Source organism: Dendropsophus ebraccatus, chromosome 4 (genome assembly GCF_027789765.1).
Source record: "Dendropsophus ebraccatus isolate aDenEbr1 chromosome 4, aDenEbr1.pat, whole genome shotgun sequence".
Lineage (NCBI taxonomy): Eukaryota > Metazoa > Chordata > Amphibia > Anura > Hylidae > Dendropsophus > Dendropsophus ebraccatus.
In genome coordinates, this window is record NC_091457.1 from 82,799,578 (window position 1) to 82,821,441 (window position 21,864).

At 45.8% G+C, this 21,864-nt stretch overlaps 1 protein-coding gene across 1 annotated transcript in view; it reads left to right on the forward strand.

The window, feature by feature from the left end:
* Positions 1 to 1,923: 1,923 nt before the first annotated feature.
* The window catches only part of GARRE1 (granule associated Rac and RHOG effector 1), a 94,345-nt gene continuing 74,404 nt past the window's right edge, over positions 1,924 to 21,864 (forward strand). Inside the window, exon 1 of the mRNA XM_069966168.1 lies at positions 1,924 to 2,123. The gene's annotated coding sequence lies outside the window, so the exon portion shown is untranslated. The remainder of the gene's footprint in view (positions 2,124 to 21,864) is intronic.

The following is a 21,864-nucleotide window of genomic DNA, read 5'->3' on the forward strand; positions in this document are numbered from 1 at the left end:
GTCCCGCCCCCTGTATTGCCGCTCACTATGCATATGCATAGTCAGCGGCCCTGAGCCACCCCCTCCGCCCGCCCCTTCTATCGCTTCTCAGCTGACAGCCGATCAGAAGCCCAGGAAAGTGCAATGAGCAGCACTTTCCTGGGCTTCTGATCGACTCAGCTAAGCGGCGATAGAAGGGGCGGGCGGTCCAGGAACTCACCCGTCCGGCGGCCCCAGCAGCTCCTCTCCCGGCAGCGCGTCACTCCCGACATCCTCCTGCACAGGAAGCGGGGTACAGAGACGCTACCTGTGTCCTGGATGTATTGTGCAGCCAGACACTTCCGCACAGTCAGTCTCTCTGTACCCCACTGCCTGCGCCAGGGGATGTCGGGAGTGCGCGCTGCCGGGAGACATCAGCTGCTGGGGCCGCCGGACGGGTGAGTAACTGGTTTGTTGTTTTGGGGGGCACTGGCTACTATGGGGGCACTGGCTACTATGGGGTGCACTGGCTACTATGGGGGGCACTGGCTACTATGGGGGGCACTGGCTACTATGGGGGCACTGGCTACTATGGGGGGGGACTGGCTACTATGGGGGGCACTGGCTACTGTGGGGGGCACTGGCTACTGTGGGGGGCACTGGCAACTATGGGGGGGGGGACTGGCTACTCTGGGGGCACTGGCTACTCTGGGGGACACTGGCTACTATGGGGGGCACTGGCTACTATGGGGGGCACTGGCTACTATGGGGGGCACTGGCTACTATGGGGGCACTGGCTACTATGGGGGACACTGGCTACTATGGGGGGCACTGGCTACTATGGGGGACACTGGCTACTATGGGGGGCACTGGCTACTATGGGGGACACTGGCTACTATGGGGGACACTGGCTACTATGGGGGACACTGGCTACTATGGGGGGCACTGGCTACTATGGGGGGCACTGGCTACTATGGGGGCACTGGCTACTATGGGGGACACTGGCTACTATGGGGGGCACTGGCTACTATGGGGGACACTGGCTACTATGGGGGGCACTGGCTACTATGGGGGGCACTGGCTACTATGGGGGGCACTGGCTACTATGGGGGCACTGGCTACTATGGGGGCACTGGCTACTATGGGGGACACTGGCTACTATGGGGGGCACTGGCTACTATGGGGGGCACTATATGGGGGGATTGGCTACTATGGGGGGCACTATATGCAAAGATGTGGGGATTTGATGGTGGCGGTTGGGGGGGGGGGGGGCAATTCGCACCTCTGCCCAGGGGCCCATAATACTGTTAAGACGGCCCTGGGTACAGACAACCACAAATAGAGTTATGGTGTGGGGTAAAACAAGAATCTCCAACTTCATAGAAATATTGCGGCACTCACCACGTTTGTTGCAAATCCACAGTTCCTTTATTAATAAAAATGTCTGTAGAAGCGCTTAGATAGCGTGAAACAGCTGTAACCGGCAACATTGTTTTTCACTGGTGCCCTACCTGCTGTTATTATTGTTCGTTTTTATCAATAAAAGAACTGTGGATTTGCAACAAATGTGGTGAGTGCCGCAATATTTCTATGCTTATACGATCAAAACTTTTGACGTCTGTATGATATGTCAAAAGTTTTCTGAAGTGACAGTGACACTTCAAGGCTAGTGTCATATGCAGAAGCTGCAAAGTAATGGAAAATCCTATATGTCTCTTGCCTGTTGGATCTTTACTGGAAGGCATCTAAAATAAGATCTAGGATCAATTGGATCCCTTGCCCTTGCATTAGCTGTTATACCTCCGTCTGCTGGGCTCAGCACCGATTTTCTGGTGACCTGGGTCATAGTAGTAGCACAGCCCCGAAACAGGGAGTAGCAGGACGCGCATGCGCTGCAAATAGGACTGGTCGCGGTGGCGCGCACGTCCCACTGTCTAGCGCTGTGTGATCGCGGGGACGCGCACGTCGGAGACCGAGCTTCATGTAACACCGGGGCTGTCCCTGCAAATCAAGCTCCGGAGGAAACTATGAGATTTGCCCTGATCTGTGGAGCGAACCAAGGGGCACATTCCGTCAGAGACGAGGTCCGTGACGTCACATCCGGCGGGCGGGGTCTCAGGGACTAGATGGTGAAAGCGGCCCCGGTGGACAGTGACTGGAGCACGGTGAGTTCGGGGCCGTGTCCCCCCTCCCTCCGCCTCTCCTCTGAGCTGTCGGATCTGTACGGTTGTTGTGAGAAGCCGGAGGGTGAGGCCCGGACTGCGGGGGGCGCTGAGGTGATGGAGGGGCGCCCTGTGTGTGAGATCTGTCATCACCGGAGCACGGAATGCGGGAGGAGGGGGAGAGGGGGCTCCAGGAGGCTACCGGTATCCGGGGGAGAGGGGGCTCCGGGGGGCTGCCGGTATCCGGGGGAGAGGGGGCTCCGGGAGGCTGCCGGTATCCGGGGGAGGGGGGGCTCCGGGGGGCTGCCGGTATCCGGGGGAGAGGGGGCTCCGAGGGGCTGCCGGTATCCGGGGGAGAAGGGGCTCCGGTGTAAGGAGGTGTCGGTATGGGGGGCCGTCTATAAGGAGGTGTCTGTATAAGGAGGTGTCGGTATGGGGGGCCGTGTATAAGGAGGTGTCGGTATGGGGGGCCGTGTATAAGGAGGTGTCGGTATGGGGGGCCGTGTATAAGGAGGTGTCGGTATGGGGGGCCGTGTATAAGGAGGTGTCGGTATGGGGGGCCGTGTATAAGGAGGTGTCGGTATGGGGGGCCGTGTATAAGGAGGTGTCGGTATGGGGGGCCGTGTATAAGGAGGTGTCGGTATGGGGGGCCGTGTATAAGGAGGTGGCGGTATGGGGGGCCGTGTATAAGGAGGTGGCGGTATGGGGGGGCCGTGTATAAGGAGGTGGCGGTATGGGGGGCCGTGTATAAGGAGGTGGCGGTATGGGGGGCCGTGTATAAGGAGGTGGCGGTATGGGGGGCCGTGTATAAGGAGGTGGCGGTATGGGGGGCCGTGTATAAGGAGGTGGCGGTATGGGGGGCCGTGTATAAGGAGGTGGCGGTATGGGGGGCCGTGTATAAGGAGGTGGCGGTATGGGGGGCCGTGTATAAGGAGGTGGCGGTATGGGGGGCCGTGTATAAGGAGGTGGCGGTATGGGGGGCCGTGTATAAGGAGGTGGCGGTATGGGGGGCCGTGTATAAGGAGGTGGCGGTATGGGGGGCCGTGTATAAGGAGGTGGCGGTATGGGGGGCCGTGTATAAGGAGGTGGCGGTATGGGGGGCCGTGTATAAGGAGGTGGCGGTATGGGGGGCCGTGTATAAGGAGGTGGCGGTATGGGGGGCCGTGTATATGGAGGTGGCGGTATGAGGGTTCTATGTAGATGGGCTAGTATAGGTATGTATGAGGGCCGTATATAAGGAGGTGGCGGTATGAGGGTTCTATGTAGATGGGCTAGTATAGGTATGTATGAGGGCCGTGTATAAGGAGGTGGCGGTATGGGGGGCCGTGTATATGGAGGTGGCGGTATGAGGGTTCTATGTAGATGGGCTAGTATAGGTATGTATGAGGGTCGTATATAAGGAGGTGGGGGTATGAGGGTTCTATGTAGATGGGCTAGTATAGGTATGTATGAGGGCCGTATATAAGGAGGTGGCGGTATGAGGGTTCTATGTAGATGGGCTAGTATAGGTATGTATGAGGGCCGTGTATAAGGAGGTGGCGGTATGGGGAGCCGTGTATATGGAGGTGGCGGTATGAGGGTTCTATGTAGATGGGCTAGTATAGGTATGTATGAGGGTCGTATATAAGGAGGTGGGGGTATGAGGGTTCTATGTAGATGGGCTAGTATAGGTATGTATGAGGGCCGTGTATAAGGAGGTGGCGGTATGGGGGGCCGTGTATATGGAGGTGGCGGTATGAGGGTTCTATGTAGATGGGTGAGTATAGGTATGTATGAGGGGTGTGTCAGTATGAGGGTGTATATTAGAGCAGCTTAAACATGCTCGAGTCCGATATTTGAGTACTGGTGGCTGCAGCCCAAGGGAGTCTGGGTAATTGGCGAATGATAGTTACACATTGGTGAATATGTATAGTGTGAAGGATGGGGGGGCATAGTAAGGGTTGCAGCAGTAACACTTATTGATTTCTTCCTACCTGTCAGCAGTATGAATGAATGTTTGGGGGGGGGGGGGGGGATACCGGTGTTGTCATTACAGACAGTATCAGGCTTTATAAGAAGTGCTGTGTGACGTCTCATTAAAGCTATGTGACATAGATGACACAGTTAGGATAACCAGACCTACTGCACTGCTTTGGTTGATGATTCCAAGAGGCTGCAGCTGTTGCGCCTGTCAGGGCATGCTGGGAGCTGTAGTTGTTTAGCAGCTATGGAACCACTGGTCTAGATTGTCCATGTACTTTTGTTGACATACTGAGACATAAATCATCTGCTGCTGCCCCAGAATTTGTGTGTGTGTGGGGGGGGGGGGGGGATTTATCAAACTGGTGTAAATTGGCTTAGTCACCCCTAGCAACCAATCAGATTCCACCTTTCATTTTTCAACATTTTTGCTAGGGGCCACTAAGACAACTCTACGTTACACCAGTTTGATAAATCTCCCACTGCGTGTTTGCCAATGTCTGCCACTGGTTTTCCTTGTAAAACCTGTACCCCAGTATAGTGCAGTAGATAACCATGTTCTTCTGTTCAGCAACAAAAAAAAACAAAAAAATCCACGTCAATAAGGGTTTATTCACACATACAATTTATTTCATGCTGCATGTTGTGTTTTTTGTTACAAATTTGAATCCCCATAGTATGTGTGAGAGAGCCAAAAACATGCAGCTGCAAACACTGTACGTGTGAATGGACCCTAAAGGGTTTTTTGAGAATAGGACTAAACATGCCAAAGCTGGGTAAAAAACCCTGCAATTGAATAGCATCACATATTCTGTGTCTTATCAGTGCAGCCAATCCTTGCCAGTCCCTGTCCTTCCTATTAACAGAATGAAGGCAGTGATGTTGTCAGTGGGATGTAATGTGACATGATGGTGGCGCGGTCACCATCACATAACATGAAGTCAACATGGCCGAAATACGATCATGTGACTGAAAGCAGCGTAAATTACATTCAGTTTGTAAGCAAGGAGGACTGAATCTGGTGGCACGGTGAGGGATACATACTGCATGAACACTTGAGTAGCAAGAACTTCCAGAGACCACCAGAAATGTCTCTGCAAACATTGGCAGCGAATATTTGTCAACATTTATTAGTATTTTGTGGGTGTAAACCTTGGGGTCCCAGAAGAATGGCATCCCACTCTCATCAGTGACACATGAGGCGCAGTGTCTGTACGTTATTGTCGCGTTTGGTAAATATGATCATGTGACCATTGTGTGGGGTGGAAGGTTGAAGTATTTTTTATGCTTTGGAATGTTTGTGTTATAAAGCATTGTGCATGGCCTCTATGGTATGTATGTACTGTATGTGTATGGACTGTGTAGAGATTTACAGGAAGGCGCGTGCTGTAGTTTATTTAGGTGATCTGCTTCGTGGGATTAGTGAGGAAGGGGAAGGTGGGTGGGGGCTCTTTTGCTTATGTAGGAAGACATGGGTTATTTAAGGAATGGGTGGTATTTAAGAATGACATCGCCTTGCATTTTTGAGGGGGAGGGGTAAATAAATGGTTTCAGTCCACACTGCAGAGGAAGCTTAAGGACCGAACAAAGTCTTCAGTGATTTAGATCCTACAGAGCTGTGACTGTTAGTGTGTATAATAGTGGATGCACTGAAGTATATGTATCCTCTTCTGGATATTGGTGGTTACCCAGGGATGTGCTAGGTTCAGTAATCAGTGCAGACAGGGCTGGGACAGCCAGCTGGTCAGGGCTATGTGCATTATATCTCAGCCCTCTATGATATAATTTTTAAAGTGACTCTGTACCCACAATCCGACCCCCCCCCCCCAAATCACTTGTACCTTCAGATAGCTGCTTTTAATCCAAGATCTGTCCTGGGGTCCGTTCGGCAGGTGATGCAGTTATTGTTCTAAAAAACAACTTTTAAACTGGCAGCCCTGTGCCCTACAGGCGTGGCCTAGATTGTGTATGCATTAGACTGGCACAACCTCTCTGTCCCTCCTCCCCGCCCTCCTCTTCATTAGGAATGCTCCATGCAGATTGACTCCTATTCCCCACCTGTATCAGCCCGGCACATGGGCTGGATAGTTAAGACACATGTGCAAATGTTCAGAATGGAGAAAATGTTCCAGTGACATTCCTAATGATGAAGAGGGTGGGGAGGAGGGACTGAGGGGTGGTGCAAAGTTAGGGCACAGATATTCTAAGCCACGCCGGTAGGGCACGGGGCTGTAAATTTAAATGTAGTTTTTTTTAGGACAATAACTGCATCAGCTGCTGAACGGACCCCAGGACAGATCTTGGATTAAAAGCAGCTACCCGAAGGTACAAGTGGTTGGGGGGGTCAGATTGTGGGTACAGAGTCACTTTAACTCTTGAAAATTTGGGTGTTGTCCAAAAGCTTCCACATGGCTCAGCACCCAGCCTTCTCAGACCTCTAAAGACAAGCCTGTGTTTCCTGTTCTCTGTTCTGGGAAGGGAAATGCTTTCCTTTTTCTAGGATTCATTCCCTAGTTAGGTAAAAGAACATGGTTAGCAATACAGCTGATATGCTTATGCTTATTACTACATAACAAGGCAGGTTTGCCAGTGAGGGTTGAGTATAACCTGTATAAGCTATCATGGCCTTTTAGTTTATTTTTACACAAGGTGTGCTTGCCATAGACCTACAACCAAAGTGTTGTAGCACATTATACTGCTATTTTGCTATAGACTGTATGGGAAAGTTGTGTTACACCAGATAATTTACTACAGGTTGTGTTCTACATAGTTGTGCTGAGAGCTGTTTGTCCATTCGTTCTGTGCTGAAGGGATTGATGCTGATGTAGCCATCCTTTGCTCAAGACTACACATAAACCCGGTCTAAGGGCTTATTTCCACATTCTGTAAAACATGGGTGAGGAAGCCCTGTAGTGTTTCCCCGCACACCATCATCTTTCGATCTGATGCCGGGAGTGGGGAAAGTGTTTAAATATTCAAAGGACAGGACTGTAATGACAGATTCACGCGGCTGCTTCATTATAGTGCTGCAAAGATTCATTTTTTCCACTGCCAGCATCATATGTATACCGGGAAACACTCTACAGGGCTTCTCCATCCGTGTTTCACGGAACGTGGGAATAAGCCCTAAGGGCCCTATTCCACCAGACGATTATCGTTCGCATAATCGTTAACGATCTCAAACGACCGCTTTTGCAAAAGACCTGAAAACGTTCACTCATTTCCATGGAACGATAATCGTTACTTATGATCGTATTTGCGATCGTTTTTTTCTTCGCTATTCCTTCGCTATTGCGTTCGTATCTACTGCGGACGACGTCTTATTCAATGCGAACAATTTGCGAACGTTTTGCGAACAAGCAATGATAAAAATAGGTCCTGGTCTTATAAAGCGATCAACGGTTTCTCGTTCGGCCGTTAATCGTTAACTGCATTTCAACCGAACGATTATTGTTTCGATTCAAACGATTTAACGATAATGTGAACGATAATCGTCCGGTGGAATAGGGCCCTAAGGGTGCATTTACATGTTCCGTAGATTCACGAACCTCCCCGCATCATGTATCATTATAATGCTGGGAGTGCCAAAAGTGTTTAAAGGGAACCAATGAGCAGGATTGTGTTGATATGGTTCCCAGCAGCGCAGTATAAATCTACTGTGCACCTTGAGGAGCATACCAGTCGCGGCTCCAGCACTAGCCATACATTGGAGTAAGGTCTCAATATAAAGTATAATTGTCCCCACGAAAAAATATTCTTAGTTCATGTAAAAATAAGTCATGGTCTTAGAAACTAAGGAGAAAAAAAGCACACTTTTCTGTAGTTGACGGATTAAAAAGTCTTTACATGACATGATTATTCTGCAGACAGGGCCAGCAATCGTTTGTGCTGTACTTTTGTCATTTGTCAGCAACACATGCCCTTTTACACAGGGAAAAGTGTGCCCTAGGTACTTTTTTTTTTTTTTTTTTTTTTTTTTAACCTGCAAAAATTATGCCTTTAATTGACAGAGTAGTGTTAGTGCTAGGGATGGTCCGAACCGAGTTCGGTTCTGGTTTGTTCGAACCCGAACTCTCTGTAATGATTCCCGCTGTCTGCCCGCTCTGTGGAGAGGGTGGATACAGCGGGAGGACCGCCTGGAAAACTGGGATACAGCCATAGACTGTATCCCAGTTTTCCAGGCGGTCCTCCCGCTGTATCCACCCGCTCCACGGAGCGGGCAGACAGCGGGAATCTGATGCCGAGCGTTCAGGTTCATACGAACCCGAACCTCGGCAGTTTCGGACCATCCCTAGTTAGCGCATTCAACGACTGGTCACAAGATTAGTCATTGAGAAGTGGCCAGCTTGGGATGACACTTGTGAAGTCTTTTGCTCTGACCTTAGAGTTTAGGATTTCTCTATAAAGTAACTGCATTATATGGCACTTGTTTAGTCCTAATAAATGTTCTTCTGCAGCATAAGATCAATGAATAGCAATGTCTTTCTGCAGAGAGACTTGTATGTATTCTGTGCTGCATGCAGTTTGCAAGTAAGAACTGAATTGTGACATGAGTCAGATGAAACCAAGTGGCTATTGGTTTCAGAGACCCTGAAATATTATTTACATTTTTTTAATACTGCACATCTGGCTTTATTTGCTGGACCTTGAGCCGAGCACACTCCTGCTCCCTACCCACTGGCTGCTAATAGACTATCTGTTTATATACAATTATTTTATTAATCTTAAGAACAAAAATGCAGAGACCATATCTATGAATCTAACCTGCTAATCTCTCCCTATTGCGCAACCTCTGTGCCATTTCCATGCAGTTTAAGGCCATGTTCCCACTTAGTAGGACACCGGCCGTTCTGTGACCTGGCCGGGTTACGGAACGGCCGGTACTCCAGTACCAATTCACTCTTGATGAATAGGGATGCGGGTGCATCAGTGTGCGCCCGCATCCCAGTTCTCCACTGCACATAATGGAGCATGCGGCTCACTGACAGGTTTTCTGCGGCCTCTTTTCAATAAATAGTGTGAACATAGCCTAATACCGCATCTGGTAAGGCTGTTTGAAGCACTGGGGCAAAACCCCTCCGCCCCTGGCCGCCCCACACTTACTAATGATTCAATGGAACTGGTCAGCCGGGGGGGGGGATTGGTGCTCTTGGGGCAGTGGTCCTGGATTCCCCCATGCTGCAAACAGTCTTACTACACGCGGTGTTCAACTACAAACTGCTCAGGAATGGCGCTTGAGGACGATTGATGATAGAACATACCAGTACAACTTATCAGCCCTTCATCAACGTAGTAAGGCACTAGGTGGGTATGTGTAGGAACATGGTGAGATAGCTATGTCATTAATACTAGTAATTTTTAAAAGGTGTGACAGCTATATATATATATAAATTTTAAGATTTTCCTTATTCTAAGGTTAGCGTTTTCGTTTTGTTTTTTCTGTTTTAGTTTCATTTCAGTGTATCAGATGTGCGTACTCCATCTAAATGATCCGCAGATCACAAGATACAAGTGGCTCTCTCTACCTTGGCAGCTTTTTCCTCATGTTGTTTTCAGACTGATTTCAGATTTTATCTCTGTTCTTACTGTGTATTTGTTTGTCGATGCCTGTGCAGTGAAGAAGTATCCTCAGTTACTTGGACATTGTCCAACCTACATGCGTTTCCGTTACCACTGGCTTTCGAATGACTGCAGAAAATGAACTGGTACTTCAGGGTTTTATTACGATTCCAAATATTATCTATAGTGAAAACTAAAATGCCTTATTAAACTGGTAAATTTAACATTAGCTCTGCTGTGGCCTGACTACATGGTGACCCCTGTGTCCAGCAGCCATGATGCAAATGCTGTGTCACTAACCTCTGATATTACTAGTGTCATATAGTTGGTAAGCTATAGATTACAACTACTTACAAAAGGCTCTGTAATTATTAATATAGTTTAGGTCATGGGTCTCCAAACTGCAGCCCTCCAGCTGTTGCAAAACCACAATTCCCATCATCTTCACCAATAGCTACTACTGGGAATATGGACAACATTGTGCAAATATTGGTGCACCCATAAGGTGTGTGGTGTGTGACAAAGAAGGTAAGTCTTTTACATTTATCCTCAGCACCATTCCTGTCAAGGTTGTAGTGTAATCCTGCATCTGGTAAGGCCGTTTGAAGCACTGGGGGTGGGGCTACTACCCCCAGAGAGCCAATGTGCCCCAACAAGCCTGCCCCTTCTAATGATTATCATTGGAGCAGGCCAGTCGGGCAGGACTGCATGGTGCTCTGGGGGTGGTAGCAAGTGCTCCAAATGGCTTTATCGGACGCAGGGATTCACTACAAACTGCACAGGATCGGCACTGAGGATGAAGGTAAGAGAGTAACCTTATAAATCAACATTCCTTGGGAACAGAAGGGTCCATCAAGGAACTGTAAAACGGGTTATAATCAGGGCACCCTAAGCTTTTCCACAATGGTAACATCTTTTTTGGGGGTTGGCTTCAAGTCCCTTTTTAAAATATACCAGAAAATAGATCCTCATGCTGTGCTGTTTTGTCCTGTAAAATGACAGTCACTATGACAGAAACCTGATGGACCACATTAAAGTCAGTAGAGTTGTCAGGCGGCATTAGTGTCCGGCATGCATCAGATCCGCATCTACCATTTTTTCTCACTGTTGTATTCCTATGACTGAGAACAATGGATGAGTGAGAATGCAGATGTGAACCAAGCCTTGTAGAGAATCCATAAAGCTCCTCATCTACTAGTACCAGCATAGTGCAACATTATCTTAAGGTTCAAATAGAAACTACTATAGACTTATTTTCTTTTCTTTTATTACACTTACAAAACAATCCCCCATGTCAACATAAAGGAATGCAGACAAATACTACCCAGAACATAGAGAGAAGCATTTGGTCAAACCTGTTCCTTTTCCATGACTCTTGTCAGGTAGAAGGTTTCACTGAGATCAGAAGGAATTTGATGGTATGTGCTTATAGGGTGGATTTCCCATAGTAAACCACAGTAACGTGCACCCTCCTGAATAAAGTGGCCATCACTACATTTGTTGGTGTGCACTTCTCTCCCAGCTCAGATAGTTACAGGACATCAAATATGACAATACACTGAAGGAGCAAGTACAAGAGCTCAAGGAAGAACGCATAAAACTGAGAGGCCATGCCTGTTGCCTCATGCCTGAGGTGCCATCTTGTATAAAGCAAATGTACCACTACCCTTAATTTTTTTTTATTTTATTTTTTAAACTATACGACCTGCTCAGTGCCGGCATGTAGATCCCCGTGACGGCACCCGGTTCCTGCAATCTACTTTGGATTCACTATATGCCCCCAGTGTACCGATATCTCCTCCCCTGGGGGACATGTGACCTTCTAAATCAAGTCTGGCTCTGCCTCAGAGTGTCACTTAGAGGAGGGGAAATTGGTACACTGGGGACACTGGCCCACCTCTAGTGCATCGGGCACCCCTGTTCGCTTTAAAGGAGTTTCAAAGGTGACTTAGAAGATAAATGTAAGACTGCCATTGATGACAAAGACAGGTTGTAATTGCCCCTGTTTAAATGGAGCGGTGGTGTATGGTGACTGTTGCTCCATTCAGACTGTAATGGATTGTGTAATGAGATATTTAGCAGTCCTTTAGCATCTGCATGAATCTGCAGTGTATATAGGCTACTGCCACTCTGTTCATATAGAGGCTCCTTCTATCCCTGGTTGTGTCGTCAGCAGTAGCGGATTATAATAGGGCAGTTTCGGGCGGTAGCCCGGGGCCTTGAGCCCCTGAGGGGCCATGGCCATCCAAACAGACTTATGTTCAGTCATGATTTGCATAAAAATAGCTGCTTTTTACTGCAATTTTGCACAAATCAGGGTGACGCTGCAGCCAGGAGACAATGCTGTAACATTCGAGAATATATTGAAGGACCTTATCATGTGACAATGATGTCACCACAGGTCCTTTACAGGCTGCATTATGGAGGAAAAAGACTTAAGTTAGTACCACCATAGTTACAGTGGGTTGGGGGGCCCAAGCTTGGTGAACAGCCCAGGGCCCATAGTAAAGTTAATCCGCCCCTGGTCGTCAGTGGGTGTCCCAGCTGTCTATCCCCCATCAGAGACTCATGACCTTTCTACCGGACAGGTAATAAGTTATCTTGGTGTAAACCCCTTCAAAGCATACATAAGCCAGTGTTGCCAAATACATTAAAGCGCTACTTGTCGGGAACCCCTTTGATTGTGTGAGGTCAGGAATGGGTGGTCCACTCCAAAAGTGAAGGGGTTAATCAATGCATCTGGTATATCAACCATGTAAAGGATTGCAGCTGTATCAGATATTCAAATATGTGCTACCTTGGGCAGATATCATCATCATCATAATCATCTCCTTCCCCCTTACACTGGTTGAATATCCTGGTTTTGGTCTCCATTGCGCAAGTGCCTCTGTGTAGTTACACAGAATGGAGACCTAATGAATCTGATAATAAAGCAGGAGTTTTGTTTCTTGCCAACCAGTTTTTCTAAGTTGTCTTATTCTTATGATCTAAACCGGGAGGAATGAAGATGACCTTTTAAAAGTAAAGACTTAGAATTATTGCACTTTCAGATCCAAGCCTTATTTGTCACAGCTGCAGATTTCAACCATTGCTATGCAAGGGCGAAGGCTGACACACAATGTAGCGGAAAATCCACATGTTACACATACATATTTTGTCCCAGATATCTTTATTGTAAAAAAAAAATATATATGTATCTTTGTTCATTAATAGCCCCACTGGTTTACGATGCATATTCACTCGGTGTCCATAAGCAGTCATGAATAGCAGCGGCTCGTAACGCCACAGAGCATTTATCCTGGACTTGTGAATGAGCGGTTACCGGTTTCTGCCCCACAGTTTAGTACCGGCGACTAAGGAGGACACGGTTGTGTTTTCTAGTCATTATTCAATCTTGTGGGAACCAGTTTTGAAGGAGGAATGGTAAGCATCTGCTGGGACTTTTACTTGGTCCTCTCACTGTTCAGAGGAACTATGCAGTAATTTGTTAACTCTGTGGTTGATGTCTGTCCAATTATCAGCACCCACTGAGCTGACCCCAAGCACTAAATAAGAATGAATATGAGTGTTGGAAAAGTCCACAATTTTAGATTACTAAAAAATAGGCCCAGATTTATCAACTCTGTGGGCAGTATATACCATTTTCGATTTTACCCAGTTGGTTTTACCGATTTTTTTTTTTTTTTTTTTGTATAAATTATATGTAATTTTGTTGTTGTACATTATGGGGGAAGTCATATTGCCTGAGTATTTAGAGAGATGCTGTACAGCAGCTCCATGAACCTAGGAAATGGTAGACTGAAGGGACTGTTGACTTCTATTGAAAAGTTTTCTAGTCATGCACACTGATCTGTGCTGGAAGGGAGATAGAAAATTGCCGGACAGTAGGGGTGGTGTAAGCATAATAATGTCTTTTACACCAAACAATTCTCGGCTGTACTAGTCCAATTACCGTCCGTTAATCATTTGGTTTGATAGGTCATGTTAAAAGGTTATGATCAGACGAAATGCATTATGTCAGCTGATCGTTGGTCTAAAACAATAACTATACTGACGGTCTACTGGCCATCACTCCTTGTAATAGAAGATTGATGGACGCATTGAGGTGGGACTCTGTACTGGCCAGACTTCATGTGTTTAGTCTTTTTTTTTTTTTTTTTTTCCAACCTTCACACTAAAAATCTGCATTCAGAAGATTGGGCCAGGATACAAGTAAGTTCAGCTTTGTTATAAAGCATAACTAAAAAAAATAATGAATGTGTATTGCAAACTTGCTTTATATTACATCTACTGATGATTTAGATTTTAAAAGATATGACAGTGACACTATAAGTATTATTCTATAATTTGTGTATTTGCTACAAATTAAGAAAGCTGATTGAACATCCAGTAATGCTGGCCGTTATCTGCCATATGATTTCCTCCAGTCCCTCTTTACACATGGACACTCTGCTTGGTATAGCATGCATGTATTCTGAATGGAGATAGGGAGCAAACCAACTGCCAGACACCTCTGGTGGCTTTATATTTCACAGAGAGAAGTTCGTTTATGGAAAGTCAACAGGTCTGACTATTCTTAGGGGGTTATCCAGCACAGTTGGGAAAAAAAGTATTTAGTCAGTCATCAATAGTGCAAGTTCCACCACTTAAAAAGATGAGAGAGGCCTGTAATTGACACCATATGTAGACCTCAACTATGGGAGACAAAATGAGAAAACAAATCCAGAAAATCACATTGTCTGATTTTGTAAGAATGTATTTGCAAATTTTGGTGGAAAATAAGTATTTGGTCAGTAACAAAATTTCATCTCAATACTTTGTTATATATCCTTTATTGACAATGACAGAGGTCAAACGTTTTCACAAGGTTGGCACACACTGTTTTGGTATGTTGGCCCATTCCTCCATGCAGATCTCCTCTAGAGCAGTGATTGTTTTGGGGCTGTCGCTTGGCAACACGGACTTTCAACTCCCTCCAAAGGTTTCCTACAGGGTTGAGATCTGGAGACTGGCTAGGCCACTCCAGGACCTTGAAATGCTTCTTACGAAGCCACTCCTTTGTTGCCCTGGCGGTGTGCTTTGGATCATTGTCATGTTGAAAGACCCAGCCATGTTTCATCTTCAATGCCCTTGCTGATGGAAGGAGGTTTGCACTCAAAATATCACAATACATGGCCCCATTCATTTTTTCATGTACCCGGATCAGTCGTCCTGGGCCCCTTTGTTCCTCCAAAGTCCACGACAAGTTGTGTTTCTACCAAACAGTTCCACTTTGGTTTCTTTAGACCATAGGACATTCTCCCAATACTCTTCTGGATCATCCAAATGCCCTCTAGCAAACTTCAGACGGGCCCGGACATGGGACCCGTCTGGCACTGCAGGATCTGAGTCCCTGGCGGCGTAGTGTGTCACTGATGGTAGGCTTTGTTACATTGGTCCCAGCTCTCTGCAGTTCATTCACTAGGCCCCCCCCCTAGGCGTGGTTCTGGGATTTTTGCTCACCGTTCTTGTGATCATTTGACCCCACGGGGTGAGATTTTGCGTGGAGCCCCAGATCAAGGGAGATTATCAGTGGTCTTGTATGTCTTCCATTTTCTAATTATTGCTCCCACAGTTGATTTCTTCACTCCAAGCTGGTTGCCTATTGCAGATTCAGTCTTCCCAGCCTGGTGCAGGGCTACAATTTGGTTTCTGGTGTCCTTTGACAGCTCTTTGGTCTTCACCATAGTAGAGTTTGGAGTCTGACTGTTTGAGGGTGTGCACAGGTGTCTTTTTATACTGATAACAAGTTTAAACAGGTGCCATTACTACAGGTAATGAGTGGAGGAAAGAGGAGACTCTTAAAGAAGAAGTTACAGGTCTGTGAAAGCCAGAAATCTTGATTGTTTGTAGGTGACCAAATACTTATTTTCCACCATAATTTGCAAATAAATTCTTACAAAATCAGACAATGTAATTTTCGGGATTTGTTTTCTCATTTTGTCTCTCATAGTTGAGGTCTACCTATGATGTAAATTACAGACGCCTCTCATCTTTTTAAGTGGGAGAACTTACACTATTGGTGACTGACTAAATACTTTTTTTTTCCCCACTGTAAATACCTCTCCATACTCCTTAGGTGTCTTCCTGCAGTGTCTCCCCCGCTGACTGCAGAGATTGTCTCAGAAGTGATGGTGGCTGCACTGGACTTTGAAGCTGTTCATCATAGCAATGTATTTTTGCTTTGTTTTCTTACTGAGGGCGGAATCCGCTGGGAGAAGTTCAGGCGGATTCCTTTGCTCATGGCTGCGCACATCTCTGCCTGTGCCACAGACTCCATTCTATGCACAGGCGGATTACGCCATCCGCCGAAAGAATTAACATGTCAATACTTTCGTCGGACAGCGGAATTCACCCGGCCATAGAATGGAGTCTATGGGGTAGGCAGAAATGCGCACGGGGACAAGCGACAGAATCTGTGGGAACTACTTCACGTGAATTCCTTAGTATGAACCCACCCTTAGCATCTGTTCACACGGAGTAAACTGGCGGAATTCTGGTGGACTTGTCAATTCTTAAGCGAGGAGAAATGAGGGATGTGGGCCTCCCATAGACTCCCATTATGACACTGAGGCTAGTGGGATTCCGCTGAGGAATTCCACCAGTTTTACTCTGTGTGAACGGAGCCTTATAGTGTTGACATGAAACATTGTATAGCACATAGCTTGCACAGCGGAATACTCCTCAATAACCTATTGAGGCTCAAGTATAGTGTCGCTCAGACTTGGGTCCTAGGTTTTGTTCCTAGCTCTTGTTCTATATTACTGGTCGGGTCACCACCTGGAAAACATGAGGAAAAAAAGTCTTAATATTTTTTCTTTTTTTTTTCTTTTACATTTTGCTGACGTCACAGATATGTCTGTATCTATCCTCTGGTAGGTCATGGCTTTCTTACACCTTACCAGCCAGTAGAAAGAAGTCTGTCACTCCCAATCTCTTCTAGTTGTGGCAGATCCTGATGCATCTTTTCATGTCTTTTACACAGATTCAGATTAGACAAGGATTCTGAGGCTCCACTGAAGGCAGTGGAGAGATTCTTCGCAGTTGCATTTTGTTGGTAACAAGTGTAGAGAGGTTATGTGATACACGTGTGTAGATAGTGAGGTAAACATTTTTAATGCATGTATCCTTGCCTTATCACTATATGTAGTGATTCAGGTATGTGGTCTATGTAGGAGGTTACAACTCCATAGCACTGAATCATATGCATTTAGTTCAGTGGAAGGAATTAGACCTAGCCTACTGAAGAGAAACAAATGCATAAACCGCTTTTCATTGAGCTCTGTGTCATCTTCAGGCTTTCCAAATTCATGTAGGCTGCATGCTGGTGGCTGTGCTGTATGTTAGTCTCCAGATGCCTGCCCTGTCGACTCCTGAACTGTGGCAGTGATTGAAAATTTACAGAGGTCTGGGAGAGCATATCCGACATTCCCATAGAGATCTGTCCAAGCCCTGCAAAGCCGTATCGTAGCACTGCCCATTGGTAAAGTGTTGTGTGTTCTGTTTCAGTAAAATAGTTCCGAGATCTGCTTACCCTTATCTCCCCGTAAACTTGTAACCTCATCTCTGGACTAGGCTGTGAATTATTTCAGATGCTTGTCTGCTGCCAGAAACAATGTCCAGGTCTGATCTTCAAACATCCTGTGGTTGGTACTTTTTTGTTAGTGTAGTGCAATGCATCCACTTACACAAAAGCCATCAGTTACTTTTCATCAGTGGTGTAAGGGAAGTAGCCTGCATGGCTCTCCTCTGGTCTTACTAATACATGTTCTTCTATTTTATGACCTTTCTGCTCCCCCATGGTCTTCTAGGTTCACACATCTTAAACAGTGCACTCTTGAAAAGTAGCTGCGGGTCACCTAATGGCTTTGACCTCCTTCCTTCCTAGTGCTGTGATCTGAAGCCTTGGTGGCCAACTGCATTCCTTCTGGGAGACAGTAATGTGTCATTGATATAAGGGAGGCTATATATTCATCAGAACTTGGAAGCAGGAGCCACAGTACATTTTCCAAACATTTGTCACCTTACAGTATGCCTAGAGCATGGTTTCCCAAACTCAAGGACCAGGTCATGTTTTCAGGACTCCCTTTGATATAATTATTGGTCAGTGTTCTCTTTATTGGATATCCTCAAATTGTCTCCTGTTCAGTGTTCTTGAGGACTGGATTTGGGAAGTGCAGGCCTAGAGAAATGTTATTAGCACCTCTAATAATACAGTGGTACTTACATACTCAAACTGTTAAAGGGGTTATCCTTGGGAGACTGTTCTGAGGAAGGGAGTGTGTCTCCCGAAACATGTCAACCTCGTGCTGAATTTCAATAAAGAACCACTGTATATCTTTTGAATATCAGAGTCTGTGTCGGTCTTCAGAGGACTGGATTTGGGAAGTGCAGGCCTAGAGAAATGTTAGCTTAGTCTGTGAGCCTGTAACAGTGCATTGTAAGGAGGACCTATACTATACCTGGGGATGTACAAGCACCTCCCGGTCAGCCACATGCACCTCTAATAATACAGTGGTACTTACATACTCAAACTGTTAAAGGGGTTATCCAGTGTGGAGGCACTTTTTGGGGGGACCAGGGAGGAGGTGGCTGAAATAAAAGGTTCCAGCGGCGGGTCACTCATCGCGGCGCTCCAGTTCCAGGCCGCTTCCTGGTGTCTGACGCCGCCCGAGACGCTACGTCTCAGGGCCACTCGGTGAAGGAGGCGGAATCTGTTTGAAGTCCGCTCGGATCCCGCCTCCTTCACTGAGTGGCTAAGCGGCCCTGAGACGTAGCTTTTTGGGCGGCGTCAGACACCAGGAAGCGGCCGGGGACCAGAGCGCAGCGATGAGTGACCCGCCGCTGGAACCGGGGAGGTGAGTGGACGTCTTTTATTTCATGCCCCCTTTATTGGAGCACCCCTTTAAGTTCTGAAACAGTGTTTTCAAGGAAAGTTTGCTTCAGATGTCAGACATTTCTTCGGTTCTCAAACACTTTTTTGGCACCCAGTCTTGAAGTGCAGTAATATGTCGGTGATCAAACGCATCTGAATTCAAACATTTTGGTATTTTGACGAAAACTTGCCCAGAAGCAACGGTCGGAATTTGAACTTTGCTTGGGATCCAAACGAGCGTGCATGGATTGTAGGTTGTACTTGGTAAGTTTATACGTGGGGTGCATTATACGTTATAGGATGAGTGAGGTGTTGGTGCACTACTGTACTATAATGCTGTGTTTTGTTTTTTTTTGTTTTTTTTTTAACATTTCTTCTTTTAAATATACTAGGCGGTATAGTGCTGTCCTGTACTGCAGTGATTACACTGGGTGCTTTTCAATGTAGTAAATGATACTATAGGTAATTATTGGTGGGTGCTGTAACTCATTAAACTGTTACATTATTTTCTATGGGAAGAGACTGCTCAGTTCTCAAACTGCCTTTCTGAACCAATTAAGTTTGAGAACCGAGCTACCACTGTATGTTTTCTGTTCTCCCTACTGTATGGAAAAAAGTCAAAAACATTCTTTAAAGTTAAACATAAAAACATTATTTAAACATTGTTGTTTTCTGATGGCACATTCCCTTTAAGTTTACATTGACCTGATGATCCCTGAATTGGCAGACAAACTAGAACCCACATATGAAGAAACTGTGAGGGTATGTGCATACTACGGAATTTGGATGGAATCCGTCGTCCACCCAAAAAATGTACATGTCCCTTATAGCAATGATTATTCTGTGGGCATGTGGCCAGGTTGGATCAAATGTAACCTGGTAAACTCTTGGTCTATATGCATATTGTATATCAGGGCACGCTGCTGACTTCTATAATATAACAGGCGGTGTAGTTAGATTCTCAGATATTGATTAGACACCATGGCAACAAGGCTTCAGCTTTTCCATAGACAACAAACGTACATCTTAAAGATCTGTGCTGAATTGTCAGATCTTGTGTTTCTCCACTCCCCCTCTAAGTTCATGTCTGTCATTATTCTTATAATTATTATTATGATTGGCTCTGTTAGCTGAATAGTGTGCCCTGTGTAAGGACAGCATATTTACTGGTCCTTTCTCTTTTTAGCCAGAATGCAGGAAATATTGTGGCATTTTGCTGAAAGCAGCAGCATAAGAATACAATGCATGAATTTGGTGTATTCGTGAGGGCCATGCTCCTCCTGCCTGTGGTTATTGATACAGAACAGCCAGTCACCGCAAGGGGATAGGGCTCCCCTCATGTATACGCTAAGATCATTACTTACATGTGACAAACATCAGTAGGGAAAAGTTCCCCATGGGTAACCAAACAAATCAGTGGTTTACATGTTTCGGGAGACACTCTCCCTTCCTCAAATAAGTGCACTGTGCGCTTCTGTTCTGAGGAAGGGAGTGTGTCTCCCGAAACATGTCAACCTCGTGCTGGATTTCAATAAAGAACCACTATATATCTTTTGAATATCAGAGTCTGTGTCGGTCTTCAGAGGTAGTGCTGGAAACACTGTACCAATTTTTTTTTTATACTTAGTTAATTCATGATACGGGCCCCCATTGAGGGAGTATCCCGTCCGATGGTACATCTAGCTTAGCCACTGTTGCCTTGACACCAGCTGGACATCTACCAACATCACATACCCTCTTTAAGGTGATAAGCTACAAGCCCAAGGGGCTTTAAGGTGAGCGCATTATCAACCTCTGTTCTATCCACCGTACCCACTGGTGTTACACGAGGCACCGGTGCCTTGTTTTTTTTCTGCTTTTTTTTTAGCTTCCTATATATATGTGGGGGTTAAAGTCTTTCTTATTATCCTGTTGTCCTTAAAAAATTTAATTGGTTCATGGGAATGACCTGGCAAATATTTAGGACACAGGGTTGAAAAGGGGTAAAATGAGCCGAATCTGGTTACTATAAATGACTGCTCCTTTTTAGCTTTGTATCACATTTGTAAATGTCTCCCCTTGTGTATCCTTGGTGTGAGGCAGCGCTGATGGTAGAGGGGGATGTGATGGCTCTAGTGGTGTCTGCACATGCCGGGATCCTATGAGATGTTTTGCTCATTGTTTCTGTGACTGGCAGAGGCTCAGGTCTGTGAAGTATGCAGACATTTCCTGTTGGCTTTCTAACTTATTATAAACCAAGAAAGCCAAATAAAGTTGTTCTCAAACTTTTCTTAAAGCTTTTGTCGCCACAATATTAGTGACAAAGGGAAAACAAAACATTTGTCGAAGAAAAAGGGGAAAATAAAATCAGTTGTTTTTATAGTCAGAACACAGTTGCTTCTTAACAGATGTCCCGTTTTTTGACCATTGCTCAGGTTCTAAAAATAATAATATATGCACGGATGCTGGATATATGTGACCCCCGACATACTAGCTTCACAGGCCTCGGGACAGTTGTGAAATGTAAGTTTTCCGCACAGAGACACGTCACCACAGTCCTTGTACTTTCTGAATACTTTCAGGGAATATGTTTTGGAGACAAATGATGCTGATACTGCCCAAACCTACTGAAGGTCCCCAATATATAAAATAATGTGTGTGTCTGTTGGAATTTTAATGGTTTATCTGTATTGGAAGGGTGAAATACAACTTGAATTGGCATCTCAGTGTTAAAGGGTGCACTAAGGATGCCCCAGGCCTTCTCTGGTGGCTTTTCTTTTACATCTGGTGAAGGGATAGCACTCTATATGGGCTGGTCAGCTGAGTGTTGAAAAGTAATTTTGATCTGAAGATGGTCATATACCTTCAGTAGTGATGGGTCCATGCTTATTTAGTTGAATGGTATTCCTCCTACTCCTGTATACTTGCGCATATACTATGTGTGCGTTCTCAATAGAATAGATGAATAAAACTGATTCCAGAGACCTATAGCAAAGGCTTCCCTCCCTTGACAACAAAGGGCTGGGCATGTTAAAATTTAACATACCCCACCTTCTTATCCTTAAAGAGTCACTGTCGTTTATTTATTTTTTTTTGCAGAAATCAATAGTCGAGATGATTTTAAGAAACATTGTATTTGGGTTTATTAGCCAAATCTGCCATTATCTGCATGTAAAAAGCCTTTTCCCAGGCCCCGACCTCCTCTCCTTTCTGTCATCCACTCCTCAGAATCAGGAAATCTGGACTGTTTTTTTTTTTTTTTTTTCATCAGTCAGATCTGTCTGGTCTATGGAGGGGGGAGGGGGAAGCAGCGAGATTAGTGGGCAGCTGAGA